The sequence below is a fragment of the Peromyscus californicus genome, unplaced genomic scaffold (assembly GCF_007827085.1).
Source record: "Peromyscus californicus insignis strain IS unplaced genomic scaffold, ASM782708v3 Scaffold_15__1_contigs__length_86483966, whole genome shotgun sequence".
NCBI classification, from domain to species: Eukaryota; Metazoa; Chordata; class Mammalia; order Rodentia; family Cricetidae; genus Peromyscus; species Peromyscus californicus.
In genome coordinates, this window is record NW_026294447.1 from 29,621,059 (window position 1) to 29,637,237 (window position 16,179).

A 16,179-nucleotide genomic window follows, 5' to 3' on the forward strand; every position below is an offset into this window, starting at 1 on the left:
ATTCTCTAACAATCTTTGAAATCTTCGAAAATTCCCCAGTCCTAGTGTGTTACCTGAGTAAGCCACCTTGAACTGTTTAATGGATAAGGAAAGGTACATATATGCAATGGAGTACTATTCAGCCATAAAAACAACAAAATCATTTTCTTTGAAAAGTATAGAATGCTAGTTTAATACATGAAATTCAATAAGCCAGTCACAGAAACACAAATACGACATGATCTCACTCATGGGGAATCTAAAAATATAATATTTCATATTTGAGAGTTAAGTGGTTACCGGGGAATGTAGGAAAAATAGAATCCAGGGAATGTAGGAGGTGGAGAATAGCACCAAAAGATTTGTAAATGGGCTCTAGATGTAGTTCATTAGAGCCAGCAGATGTGGGATGCTGATGCTCAGTAAGGTCACTGACAAATCATAATGTTCTGGTAACTCTTTTTTTTTTTTTTTAAAAGCTAGAAGAAATGACTGAGGAAGTTGTCACCATGAAGAAATGATCAATGTTTGAGATAGGCATGTTTAACATGATTTGAACATTACACAGAGTATGCATGTATCAATTTATTACTATAGTATTCCATTGTTAAAATATGATTTCATGTATCAGTTAATATTAACTTGAAAATGGAGACTTTATACTGTGTGAATCCATGCTGTTTGTGTCTAAATATGAGATTCTTTTTAGAAGGCTCACTTTTATGTTCATTGAAACTATGTGTTTCTCTTAGTACATTTGAAACCAATATATTGGGGCTATGGTCTGTAACTTATATTTCAGTCTCCACACTGAAGAAAATGCATTTACATCCTTCAAATTCCAGCAGAAAATAACTTCTTTTTAGCATAAACAGTTGTTGCTTCTTGTAGAAGACAAACAAAAAAATTTGTATGTTTGCTTTCAAACTATAACATTTAAGTTATAGAAACCAAAAAACAAAACAGAATTTTTTTAAAGGGATGGTTTATCTCGTAGATAGTGTTTTTGGAATGTCTTGATCACTTAAAAGAGCTGTAGTGTAGCAAATAGTTTCTTCAAGGCAGTCAGCAACTTCTCATAACGTGGAACATGCAAAATTTTCCTCTCTAGCCAGCTATAGCTTATGGTGATAGTCCATATAACTGGCTCCCCAGAGCAAGTTATCCAGAAGGCTAGGCCAATGCAGCAATAAGTTGCGCCCCCATAAATAACTGGACCGTACCCCTTGCCTCCTGGAAGAACCAACATTGAAGCAACACATTCCTAAGCAAATGCCTAAAGAATGTTCTCTCTGTTACGGCTATTCCAGGGAGAAATTCAACATAGCAACAGGAAGCAAGGTCCTAACCCCACAGAGCACATTTGGGATTATGGCTCCACAGACTCTCTAAACCAACAGAGAATCTCTTAATTTCATTCCTGTTTGGGAAACAAGCTAATTTGCCAAGCATCTGAGGTCAAGGCTGAATGAAGAGTTTGGAGTGAAACAGGCAGACAGTTTTGGAAGTCCTTGTTCCTAGGATCAGTTTAGACACTGGGGTGGCAAACACGGGAGGTGAAGCAGTCAGTGGTTCACACTGCGGCCATTTCACTGTGTGAGCACATGACCAGCTGTGAATAAATGATGGTCCTGTAACCTGGCACCCTGGACTGAAATACAAAGGTGTCTTTGTACTGCATTAAAGGAGGCTATATTTGGTATGAAATAAGAAATATTCAGAGCTGGAGAGAGAGCAGAGCAGTTGCTGCTATTGTAGAGAACCCTAGTTCGGTTCCCAGCACCCACATCTGATGGGCTATAACCATATTCAACTCCTGTTCCACGGGGTCAGACATCCTCTCTGCCTCTAGTGGGCATTGTGCTCAAATACACAAACCCAAATCTGGTCATACTCATATGCACATAACTAAAAATAAAAATGAATATTAAAATACTAACTTTTATATTAAATTGTGAGTGAAAATACCTTCCTCTGCTACACAAAACACTTGAGAAATATAAAGTAGGTTTTTCTTTTCCTCCATCACTAGTATTTCAGAAAAGTGCTACTCAACTCTGGATATTTTGGTGATGAAATAAATTAAAAATTAAGCATTAAATACAAAAGAATTTAAATAATTATGAATTTTAAAATATGATATTCATTATATTTTATTTACTTTTAGATATTTTTTCAATTCATCTGTTTTTTTAAAAATAATCCTGTGATAAAACAGAAAATCTGTTAAGAGACAAACAGCCCAAGAGAATTAAAATAAAATGGTTCACACATTAATGCATCTGTCTCAGAAGTGGGCAAGCACATATTCTATCTGAATTATATTGCTCATCAATAGATTACTTTTTATTCTGCAATAATTCCTGGATCCTGAATTGCTCCAACCCTCAAACATACCTGTTCTGAGAGAAGGAAGCTGGCTTGGAAAAAGAAGACTCATTCTTTATTGGAAAGGGAATGAAACATGTTTGTAAACATAGATGTGCTAAGTAGCTGCTCTAAGTTGAAGGAACCATCTATGTACACTTTTAACTTGAATGACCTTATCACCTCTGCATGTCATTCATTCAGTAGAGCAACTCAAACAAAACAGGAAGAATGCTTATATTTTTCTACAATTTTGTTTCCTCAAACCTTTAGAATTGAAACACCTGTCAAATTGCAGGTGTTTTCTCCCTTGCTGCTTTCTCTTTGGGAAAGTCTAATCCTTGCCTTAGGTATGAAATCATGGGCTGCAGTTCCAGCACAATGAAAGGAAGAAAATCATACAGAGAAATGTGTGCTGCTGCTGGTGTTGTGAAGTATTCCATTGTAATCAGCCTATAATCTCTCATGCTAATTTTACAAATGCTTCTTATCATTGCAAGGGATGATTGAAACCTTTTTATCTCCTAGAAAAGTATAAAAGAACAACTAAGGATAAAGAATTTCTATGCAAGAGTTTTGTTCCATGCTTGTGACCTTGGCTGTTCCATCTCCCTGGATGTTGGAGACCTCAAATGCCAAATGGGCAGGAAAGAGTCTGCTCCAAATAGCAAGTACTATTTTTAGCCTCAAAAGCTTTGTCCAAAAACATGTTAACACTATGGACAAAAGAAAAGCTTGAAATCTCCAAAATAAACACGGACTTTTCCTGATTTATATTACATAAAAAAATGAAGCAAGTAAAACAGGTGTTTACTTCCGAGGGCTTTGCCTTAGGGTGTTAGATGAACTTATCTAATCACAGACAGGTTGGCATCTGTTACACAAATTGGAAAATATGCAAAGTCTGATCACAGGTCATTACAAGTGAAAGAGATGATAAATTGAAAGGCCATAAAGAAAAGGACTCTTCTAGAAATGGCTGCACAAGCAAGACTGGAACAATGCTAATATCAACAGACATATTAATATGGGAAGAAGAAAAATTTGCAGCATCTCAACCCTAGACAAAAAAACTAGTCAACTAATGGCTGCTGAGAGAATAATAATTAGCCTTTCTCATGGATTTTTTCCCTTTATTAAATATTGTCAAATTGTGCAATGTGGTCATCCCTAAAACCATATACACAAAAACAACAAAAATGAATTCAGCAACTTGTATATAAATATATTATATATATATTTATATTATAAGTAAAGAATATATATAAACAACATATAAATGCACATATAATATATAATAGGTGTATATTATATATTAATGATAATATATAATATTATATAACACATAATATATGTTATATAAATATATATTTATGTATATATGTATTTGATTTCCATAATCAAAGAGAAAGAGGCTATCAACCTTGGAATGCCATGGAAGTGGTTAGATAGAAATTACTGGAGGGGGCCTAGAGAGAGGAAATATAGAGGGATGTTGTACTACTATATTTAAAAAAAAATATCAAATGGAAAGACGCAGGGTATGGCAGCCAGCCTCCAAGATGATTCCTAATGTGCTTCATTTTTTGGCATGCCCTTTATGTATTTTTTACACAAATTCATTAGCAATACCTATGTAACGATACTATGGGAGGATGGGATGTGATGTCTAAGATAAGAATGTAAAAGTGTTGGTAGTATCTGCTTTGCTCTGTCATGAGTCATTCAAACGGATGGAAGCCAAGAGCCAAATCTTGGAACATCCTCTGCCTCTGTGGGAAAGATCTGAGGCTTAACCAAGGGAGCCCCTTGGAAGCAAGTCTCCACCTTGCTCTTCAGTGAACTGTACTCTCACTAGATATTTTTACTGCAGTCTCCTAAGAAACCCCAGGTCACTTCTGTCCTGCCAGTTGTTTCATAATTACTATCCTTTAGAAACTGTAAAGGTAATTAATATTTTTGCTTTGTGCTGCAAACTTGGGAATAATTGCACTCATAGCTGCCATGATCTGAATGCATCTCATCTTATTTTCACGTGTTGATACAGAGCCCCCAATGTGATGGTGTTGCATCAGATACATCTGACTGAGACGGTAGTAATAGAGAACTGATACTTTGGTTATAGGAACTACTGAAGTTGCATTTCTTCAAATACTTAAAAAATCACAACACAAAAAGACTCTAATGAAAGTGAAATTACTATTGTATTCTTGATTATATCTATAAAGTGAAAAAGTAAGACAACTGTCAGGATAATGGAGAATTTTTAGTAGTTTGATTTTCAAAATGAGAGTGTTTGGAGAAAATATTTAACAGTTTATCTCAGTTTTACATACACAGATCACACTGTCTGCCTATACTTGTTTAATTTTTCTGGTACCTCAATAAACTCCATGTTATTATCTTATCCTTAGTACCTTTGTTTGAAGTAGAGCTCTTACTGAGTGTGCATGAAGGCTTTAGTTTGATCTCCAGCACAACACATACATACTCACAGACACACACACATTCCAAAGAAAAGTTTCAGTTACTTACTTAATTATATATCACAAAATAAGCTCTTTGAATACATTGAAATATTCTCTATGGTTTGATTTATATATTAAGAAATAAATTCAGTAATCATCATATGTATTTATATGTAAGACATATTCATTAAATAAGTAAATGTCTCATTAAATAAATACCATTGTTATATTACTAAATTGAAAAGATATGAGAAATAATAAGAAACCTTTAGAGTATTTTCTTCATGTTTTTGGCTTTAGAGGCATACCGTTAGAAATAAAAGGGATGTACATGAGGGTGCCAGATCCCCCAGAATTGAAATTACAAACAGTTGTGAGCTGCCATGTGGGTGCTGGGAATTTAACCCAGGTCCTCTAGAAGAGCACCCAGTGCTCTTAACTACTGAGCCATCTCTCCAGCCCTGAGTTTAAAAGATTGTCCCCAGCTAAGACTCATAGCAATGGTGGAGAGGGTTCTTGAACTAGCCTTCTCCTGCACTCAGATTGCTGTCTACCCTAAATGTCATCATAGAACCTACATCCAGTGACTGATGGAAGCAAATGTGGAGACCCACAGCCAAGCACCTGACCAAGATCCTGGAGTTCAGTTGAAGAGAGGGAGGAAGGATTATAAGAGCAAGGGGGGGGGGGCGGTCAAAATCATGATGGGAAAAAAACATAGAAATAGTTGACCCAAGCTAATGGGAGCTCATGGACTCTGGACTGACAGCTGGAGAGCCTTCATGGGACTGAACTAGGCCCTTTGAATGCGGATGAAAGTTGCATGGCTTGATGCATTTGTGGGTCCCTTGGTAATAGGATCAGAACTTACCCTGTGTACACAAACTGGCTTTTTAGACCCCATTAGCTGTGGTGCATTGCCTTATTCAGCCTTGATACAGGAGGGAGGGGCTAGGTCTAGTCCCAACGTGGTGTAAGAGCCTGTGTTGACTATCCAAGGGTGACCTTACTCTCTATGAGGAGGGGATGGGGGTGGGATGGGGGTGGGATGGGGATAGGTGGAGGGAGCAGAAGGAAGGAGGGGGAACAGCTGTTGGCATGTAAAAGGAAAGAAAATCTTTATATATATATATATATATATATATATATATATATATATATATATATATATATAAAGAAATAATAAGGAATATTTTATATATACATATTTTTATTCAAGAAGCTCTTATTAGCCCAATAGCATAGCATCTACTCATTCAACAACAGGCATTAAAAACTTGTCATGCCTTCCACGTTAGGCACCTGTTCACTTGTGGTGTAGCAGGAGCCAAGAGGGAGAAGTCATTGCCCTTCTGGAGCTCTATTTTATAAGGGTAGACAGAAAACAACAGTATTTGGAGAGTTAAACATGAACATGATTCTGAATGTGTCTATCATTTGTCCTGTGTGATATAAAGGGAAGACCCCTTAAAGTGGGCTAAGGGAAGGACTGGCATGAGATATACAGTGTATGTTGGGGAAAATATTCACAATAGAGATAGCAACTGCAAAACCCTCATACTAGAATACTACTAGCATTTTCTAGTAACCAAAAATGTAGACTACCTGAGACTCAGAGAGCAAAGGAGTGGAAGGGCAGGCATAATGGCTTGCACCTGCATTTTCTATACTGTGAATGCTGAAACAGAAGGATTGTGGATGCAAGACTAGCCTGGTTAAATACTAAGACCCTGGCTAGCTAAATAAACAAACGAATACATACAGTGCATCGGGCAGAAAACCAAAGAGAGGGATGGCAGAACAACTATTTTCTGCCATGCCAGCTTGACCACGCCCAGGCCATGCCCAGGAATCTGTAAGGAAAACAAGCACAGGCTTTGAAACCAGGAATTGCTGTGGGATGTTTTTCTGCATGCTGTGAATATGTGTCGCTCTGATTCGTTGATAAATAAAGTTGTTTGGCCAATGGTGAGGCAGAATAAGGTTAAGTGGTACTTTTGAACTAGAGAGGCAGAAAAAAGGAGAGTGGGATAGACACCAGCCAGCTGCCCAAGGAGTACAAGATGCCCACAGATCGGTAACACTACAGCCATGTGGCAACATATAGATGAACAGAAATGGGTTAAGTTATAAGAGCTAGCTAACAAGAAGCCTGACCCATAGGCCATACAGTTTGTAAATAATGTAAGCCTCTGTGTGTTTACTTGGACCAAGCGCCTGTGGGATGTGGGTGGGAGAGATTTGTCCCTACTGCAGGACCAGTAACGCCTGGAGAAACTTCCAGCTTCAAGGAATGGCATGTCTGCTGTAACATGGTTAAACAATTTCTGACTATTTTCTGAAATACATCCTCTCAAAGGTTGACTTACTGTCTTACTGTATATTTCACATTTTAATTGATCACTGGGACTTTTGTAAATTTGAGGAACTTGACACTTAAATGTCCAGGAAACTGAAATAAAAGACTTATTTCAGGAGATAAGAGAAATTTTAAACTCAAACACTCTGGGCATATCCTCTTTGGAAAATAAATTAATATTGGTAAACTTAATTAATTCTTAGTACTCACAATTTTTTTTGGTTGAAGCAAGCACTAATTTTGGAGTTATGCTGGTGTCTGTTATATTCACAAAATAAAATCATTTTATCAGAAGATTTAGTTTACAGCTCCTGTGTTACAAATACATATGTTTGTATGTAATTTAGAATTATTTTATATGGATTTATAATATAGGTAGAATATAACATTTTTTTCTGCTTTAGTATGTTCACACTATTGGCATTCATATGATTTTACTAACCACTTATTATTACTTTACATCTAAATTTTGGTGGTAGATGTGTGGATTTTTTTAATTCCACATACATTTACATATGTTTTTCTATGCTCTGAGATACCACCTTACGCCTGTCAGAATGGCTAAGATCAAAAACACTGAAGACACCTTATGCTGGAGAGGATGTGGAGCTAGGGGAACTCTCCTCCACTGCTGGTGGGAATGCAAGCTTGTACAACCACTTTGGAAATCAATATGGCGCTTTCTTAGAAAATTGGGAATCAATCTCCCCCAAGATCCAGCTATACCACTCCTGGGCATATACCCAAGAAATGCTCAACCACACCATAAGAGCACTTGTTCAGCTATGTTCATATCAGCATTGTTTGTAATAGCCAGAACATGGAAACAACCCAGATGCCCTTCAACTGAAGAATGGATAAACAAAATGTGGTACATATACACAATGGAATACTACTCAGCAGAAAAAAACAATGGCATCATGAGGTTTGCAGACAAATGGATGGACCTAGAAAAAATCATCCTGAGTGAGGTAACCCAGACTCAGAAAGACAAACATGGTATGTACTCACTCATAGCAGGATACTAGACATGAAACAAGGATGAATTGTCTGCTACTCACATCACCAGGGAGGCTACCCGGAAAACAGGACCCCAAGAAAGACACAGGGATCGCCCAATGACAGAGAAATGGAATGAGATCTACATGAACAGCCTGGACATGAGTGGGGGTAATGAAAGGCGAGGGTTGAGGGAAAGAGAGCTTGGGGGAGCGGGAGATCCCAGCTGGATCAACAACAGAGAGGGAGAACAAGGAATAGGAGACCATGGTAAATGAAGACCACATGAGAACAGGAAGAAGCAAAGTGCTAGAGAGGCCCACAGAAATCCACAAAGATACCCACACAACAGACTGCCGGCAATGGTCGAGAGACAGCCCGAACTGACCTACTCTGGTGATGGGATGGCCAAACACCCTAATTGTTGTGCTAGAAACCTCATCCAACTACTGAGGGATCTGGATGCAGAGATCCATGACTAGGCCCTGGGTGGATCTCTGGGAGTCCAATCAACGAGAATGAGGAGGGTTTATATGAGGAGAATTGTTGAGACCAAGGTTGGATAAAGCACAGGGACAAATAGCCAAATGAATGGAAACACATGAACTATGAACCAATGGCTGAGGGGTCCACACTGGATCAGGCCCTCCGAATGGGTGAGACAGTTGATTGGCTTGATCTGTTTGGGAGGCATCCAGGCAGTGGGACCAGATCTTGTGCTCATTGCATGAGTTGGCTGTTTGAAACCTGGGGCCTATGCAGGATTGTTTGGCTTGGCCTGGGAGGAGGGGACTAGACCTACCTGGACTGAGTCTACCAGGTTGACCTCAGTCTGTGGGGAAGGCTTTGCCCTGGAGGAGATGGGAATGGGGGGGGGGGTGTTGGGGGGAAGGTGAGGGGGACGGGAGGGGGGAGAACAAGGGAATCCGTGACCGATATGTAGAACTGAATTGTATTGCAAAATAAATTAAAATAAATTAAAAAAAAAAGATAGAATAACACAAATGCAAAAACGATCTTAATTAAATATTTATAAAGATGAAAATATTATACATATAAGTGTTTTGTCTGTATGTATGTATATGGACCAAATGCATGCCTGGTGCCCAGAGAGGCCAAAAGAGGGCATCCAATCTCATGGAACTGAAATTAGAGATGGTTATGAATTATCACGTGAGTCCTGGGAAAAGAACCCAGGTCCACTAGAAGAGCAACAATTGCTCTTCACCACTTAGCCATCTCTCTACCCTTTTAGCTAAAAATTTAATTATAGTGCTAGAAAAACAAAAGTTTTGTGATATTATTTCTTCTCAGGAGTGCTGAAAATAATGTTATTAAATATGTCTTTTACTCTCTTCTAACAACATAGCCAAAGAATATTATGGGCAACACATACTTAAATGGATCAGGAACATGTTAGCTTTCATGATTCTGATACACGTGCACATGAAAAAATAGTGTAAAAGCATTTGGTTATGTACCTAATTACCCAATGTCATAATTTTTAGATTCAATAAGCTCTTTAATTTCCATTATACGAGCTTCCATTTTGTGTGCAGGCAACAACATGATTTCTTATGTACTTCTTGATGGAGATTTAGATTATGGCAACATTTATTTTTATTACAAATAACGATTATATGAGCCATACTGAATACATCTCCTGTGTTATATATGAAAAATGTAGGTCTAGGCCTTTAGGTATTTCTATTTCAAAAGAATTATTAGCAAAGAAAAGTCTATTTCTACACACTTTTACATGTGAACTATACTTAGTTACAAAGAAAAATTTACATATTTGCTAATATTTTGTTGTTTTTCAACTGAATGTGTATAAAAACTCTTACAGAGTTACTCTTATCACAGTTTCTAGTTTTATGAGTATTTTCAAAATAGTGATTCAATTATAATGTGATAGTTCATTTATCCAACTCATTATTGGAACTGTTATTTTATTACATTATAATAATTACTTCAAAAATACTGATCTTGTATTGTTTGAGAACAATAAATATATCTCTATTGCTAGTTTCTGAGTAATATAGTTGAGAATAGCAATCATTTCTTTATGGTATGTGGCTTCATTTTATGTCATGATTAGAAATTACCGTTAGCCACAATCAGGTGGCATTAGTATTTAATCTTAGGGGATTAAATTTATATGAGTTTCTGGGAAGGGCTCATTTTTTTTCTTAAACATTCAGAAACTAAATTTCCTGTGAACCATATTCTTTTACTCTGCTCTTCCCTCACTAATATGAAATGCCACCCATTTCATCTATTAGGTTTACAAAATTTTTGTAATTCTCTGGGATGCTCTGTATTTTCATGGCCATACCTACTGATCTTGCACAATGGCACACTATGTTAAGGATATCAGTTACGTAAGTAGCAAAAGCAGTTACGTGCAAGGTGTTTTTGTTCCAGAGCCTGTGCATGCTTCTCACAATTTAACTTTAATAACCTGCAGGATCAGGTGTCCAATTATCCTTGCTTATATGATGAGATGGAATTGCACTTAGTCCATCCATGGATTTTGAACTTACCAGCATTTTATTTTATTTTTCAATATTAACTATTACTACTAACTTATTTTAGATTCTAAAGTCATCTTTGAAAAACATTTGAAAATTTTCTCCAAAAATGGCAAAGTCTTTATTTTTTCACATTCTTGTTGTACTAGTGAGGGATATATTAGGCATAGTTTGTTCTATTTTTCTTTTGCCTCAAATTGCATGGGCATAAAATGACAACTACAATTTCAGTGTTGACTGAGAACAATGTTATCATATATGAATTCCTATTAGCTTATTACAATGAGACTTATAAATATCTTAGTGCATTGAACTAATCCTTTCCATATTTTCTAGCTATTTCCAAGTTAAACTGCACTTTGTTTCCACAGTTCTAGAATATCTGTATATCTATCTCTATCTATCTATCTATCTATCTATCTATCTATCTATCTATCTATCTATCTATATCTATATATGTGTGTGTATGTATTTATAATATATGTTTGTATGTATCTCCATCTCTATTTTGATGCTATCTCTATCTCTCCTATCAACAGTGCCAGGAATGAGTTTCATTTTATGTACTGGGAATTAGAACAAATCAGAACATGATTGGTTATACCTATAACATTAGGGTCATAGACCCTAGGGGAGAAACTAATACTATTATTCTGCTAAGTAAATATTATTGAAATGATTCCTAGTTTCTTGTTGCCCTTTTTAGAGAAACTTCTTCTTGCAGTACTTGGCAATTAACATGGAGACTCTCAATTGATCAATGTACAAAGAATAAAAAGTGTGGAATTCTCAAATGTAAACCTCACACCTCCCTCCAGGGCTCACATTGCTTTGAGGAATAGGCCCTGAGAAATTAGAATGTAAAGGTGACTGGTAACTTCAAGTAATGCATTTCCCAGACACAACAGGGCTGTTTCCCAAGAATCATGATAGCATAAACAAAACCTGTACCTGTGCTAGCTCAAGCCTATCAAAATCTCAGCATGGGGACTTGGTGGACACAAAATCCCATTGTTGAGGAGCTCCTGGAATTTGTTGGATGCTGGGAGAAGACCCAGTTTTATTTAATGATGTGACCACTCGTGTAAAAACTAGACCTCAAATCATGCCCCATTTCCAAGAACACTTGGGCCTGGACTCGATGGGTTTTTCAAAAAGAAAAAGAAAAGCCGGGCGGTGGTGGCGCACGCCTTTAATCCCAGCACTCGGGAGGCAGAGCCAGGCGGATCTCTGTGAGTTCGAGGCCAGCCTGGGCTACCAAGTGAGTCCCAGGAAAGGCGCAAAGCTGCACAGAGAAACCCTGTCTCGAAAAACCAAAAAAAAAAAAAAAAAAAAAAAAAAAAAAAAAAAAAAAAAAAAAAAAGAAAACCTGAGGTTGGGTGGGAAGGGAGTTAAGAGTGAAAAGGATGCATATGGGAGAAGCTAAGGGGAGTGAGTAAGATCAGCAACAGTGTATGAAATTCTCAAGGAATAAATAAAAGTTATATATAAAAATATGAAATGTATGTAACTAGAATTTCATATCCGAATTCAAAGTTGAGATTGACATAATTTTTATAGTGATATTTTAACTTTTGCAGTACTGGAGAGTGCTGTGGAATGTTCTGTATGGCAAATGTGTTGCTAATTAGTTAATAAATAAAACACTGATTGGCCATTGGCTAGGCAGGAAGTGTAGGCGGGACAAGGAGGAGAATAAAGCTGGGAAGTGGAAGGCTGAGTCAGAGAGACGCTGCCAGCCGCCACGATGACAAACAGAATGTGAAGATACCGGTAAGCCACGAGCCATGTGGCAAGGTATAGATTAATGGAAATGGATTAATTTAAGCTGTAAGAACAGTTAGCAAGAAGCCTGCCACGGCCATACAGTTTGTAAGCAATATAAGTCTCTGTGTTTACTTGGTCGGGTCTGAGTGGCTGTGGGACTGGCAGGTGAGAGAGATTTGTCCTGACTGTGGGCCAGGCAGGAAAACTTAAGCTACAGGAGAGCTAAATTCCTGACCTGCACAAATTCCATAAGCAATAAACCAAACCAAAGAGTAACTCCTCCATCTCAAGGTGGCTTTTCAAACTTACTTTGTCTGGTCCGTGATATGAGACAGTTTCCTCTGAGACTGAAACAGTCCATCCAGTAGGGGAGGTCTTTAACCAGGAAGGTAGACAGCTCCAAAAAAGCTTCAGGAAATCCTTGAAACTGACAAGATCCACTAGGGCTCTCCCTGCTTGAGTAAGCAATGAAAGCTGAGAGTACCTCTCAGACTAACGCTTCAAAGAAGACCCTAAAGCTTCAAAGAAGACTGGGAGAAGCCAAGCTACAGAGAAGACTCTTGGGATTTGACTAGCTGCCTGGAAGAAACAGAAACCAGCTGAGCTGCCTGGAAGAGGTGTAGACCAACCAAAGGACATTCTTCAACCTCTTCAGTTGCCTGTGGGGTGTGCAGTGGGCTCCAGCTTCCCAGGTTTGTGAGCTGTCACCCATGCTGGGGTGGTCTTTGGTGATACAGCTGTCCTTGAGTCATTTCTATTCCTGTAAGTAACCCCTTGCCTATATTCTTGTAACTAACCTCAGTAAATTTGTTAGCTCACCAAGTTACACTATTGTGATATCTATGCTTTGATCTGCCATTGGATCCCTATCTGGGGTGAGTAGATGTGTGTGTGTTGCATTTTCCCAGGCCTGGTTTTGTCACACAGCAGTTGTACTACCAAGATATCTGTAACTTACTGTATAATAAGCCAAGCAACAAGCATATGTTATATTGTTCCTATAGTAAGCATAACTATTAGTTGGCTAATTATTAATATGTATTAATATGTACAGTTCTGAAGTCCTTATTAATATCATCATACATGTTTTAAAGGCTCTGGAAAGAATACTGATCTATTAGGTGGAAATGTGATGGTGTGTGGGCATTTTCAATGTAACATTTTATTTCAGGTTGGAACAGGTCTGTTTTAATTTTGTTTACAAGATAATAGAAAAACTGTCCCACCAGTTTTGTGGTTTAACATAATGCATGTATTTACTGATCACTACACAGTTCATAAGATTATATGTTATGGTAGGAGTTCTTCTATGTAAAAGGAGTTCTTCTATGTCCTAACAGGGGAATCTGTGGCTGATATTTAAAATTAAATTAAATTATAAAATATAAATAAATAAATAAATAAATAAATAAGAAAACAAAAAGTAAAATTATTTAATTACCACAGTCAGGCAGTGGTGGCACACGCCTTTAATCCCAGCACTCAGGAGGCAGAGCCAGGTGGATCTTTGTGAGTTCGAGCCAGAGCAAGATCCAGGAAAGGTGCAAAACTACACAAAGAAACCCTGTCTCAAAAAACCAAAAAAAATTTTTAATTACCACTATACTTTACATCCCCGTACAAGATAGCTCCATGAAGGTAAGTGATTGGCAGGATTCCATATGGATAGATGTAAGACAAGACTGAACGTTTATATCTCTTTATTGCAGTAAATTGTTGGAAAATGAATGCAGCAAAACTGGGAAACAGGTGTCTTTCATCTGTTTAGAACAGGAAGGAAACGAACGTTCTGTGTTCAGCATCCCTCTTCTGTTACAGATACAGATGTGTTTATAACTGATTTCCTATTTGCTGCTGTTCTTATCATCTAACACTACCAAGGCTTGTCAAGACATCGACTTAAAGCCAATGTAAAACATGAATCAATAAGCAGCAATGATGAATAGTTTCAGGTAAATGATAAATTCAGAATCCATATTAACAGCAAGATGTGTATTGTCACAACTGAGGGCAAGTATAGTGCAAGCCAGAAACATGAAATTTTAAAAGCCCTTTTCCAGGCTGTAAGATTACAGAAATAATTCTTCAAGGAAACTAACAGAAAACACATTGGTAGACATTTTATTTTATGTATGATTTTTAACAGTCTGATAAATGTTCACACCATAAGGCAATTTTTTCAATGAATGAATTGCTAAATACATTTTTCTTTCAACTACAGCATATTCACATTAAAGCAATTTAAAAACACATGGAGTGTTTTTTTTTTATTAGACTTTTAGAGTGCTTATCTCTGCAGAGTTGAGACATTCCCATCCTCTGGTACAGCTAAGTACTACAGCAATTCTTTCTTGACACAATATCTATCAAAATACAGTATTTGTCAGGAAACATATAGAGGAACTTATTACAACTGTCTTCTATTTTAAATGTTTTTGAAATATAGGTATCAAAGCACTTTTTTGTATGCTTTTCGTCAGTTTTATTTTCACAAAGTAAATCTTTTTTTATTTTTATTTTTTTCACAAAGTAAATCTTAACAGCACCATTGTGGTATAAATTCAACAAAACATTTACAATTAACATAATAATTTATCTATTATATAATGAAGAGATAACATATTTAGCATATTTTAAAGTCCATCTGTCCTTGTTATAGATAGCATGCTGCTGTTTTTCTATGTGGATGCATTCTATTGCATTCCCATATTTCTGGAATTTTTTCATCAACTCACCCAAGGATAGTTTCCAGATTTAGATGTTGGAATGCTGCTATAAACTTAGTGCAGTATGTGTTAACTAGACATATGTCATGGTTAGTATTTTGTCAGTGTCTCACAAGCTAGAGTCATTTGAGAAAAGGGAATCTCAATTGAGAAATGCCCTGACCAGACTGGCCTGTGAGCAAATCTATAGGGAATTTTCTTGATTAATGGTGAATGTGGGAGTGCATAGCTCACTATCAGTGATGCCAACCATGGAAAGACAGTCATGAGTTGTGTAAGAAAGTAAGATGAGTAAGTTATGAAAGGGAACAAGTCAGGAGCAGTCTTCTTCTATGGCTTCTGTTTAGTTAATGACTCCAGGATCTTGCCTTGAGTTCCTACTGGGACTTCCTCCAATGTTGGACTGTGATCATGAGTTGTAACATGAAACACAATCTTTCCTCCTCAGATTGGTTTTGCTCAAAGTTTTGGTCACACCAATCGAAATGAAACTAAGCCAGATATTGTAACCAAAATTTTGAGATATCTTTGTGGCAGACCTGGCCATGTTTCTTTGGGAAAGATTTTGGAAGGGTCTGGAACCTTGAGTCAGAAAAACCATGAAGTATTCAGAGCTTAATGAGGTGATGTGCATTCTTTGAATATAACAATTATAAAAGATGTAGATTATGGAGGCCTGGCTTTTGAAGTTTCATAGAGAAACAAAGACTCAATTAGGTCATTTATGTGTTATTTTGAATTTAGACTCTATAGTTCATTCTGATCAGCTGGAACTGAAGAATAGGCTATGACTAACAAGAGACCAGAACTATTCAAATGAAACCTTTGCTTTTCTGGGACAATCAGTACTAGTCAATCAGGGCTGAAGATTCAGGTGTGAGAAAGAGAAAACCAGCATCTTTGAGGTGAAATCTTCTGGGTACTGTGTTCTCAGGTAGGCTCACAGAAGCTGTGGCTCAGAGAGGACAAAAACTATACCT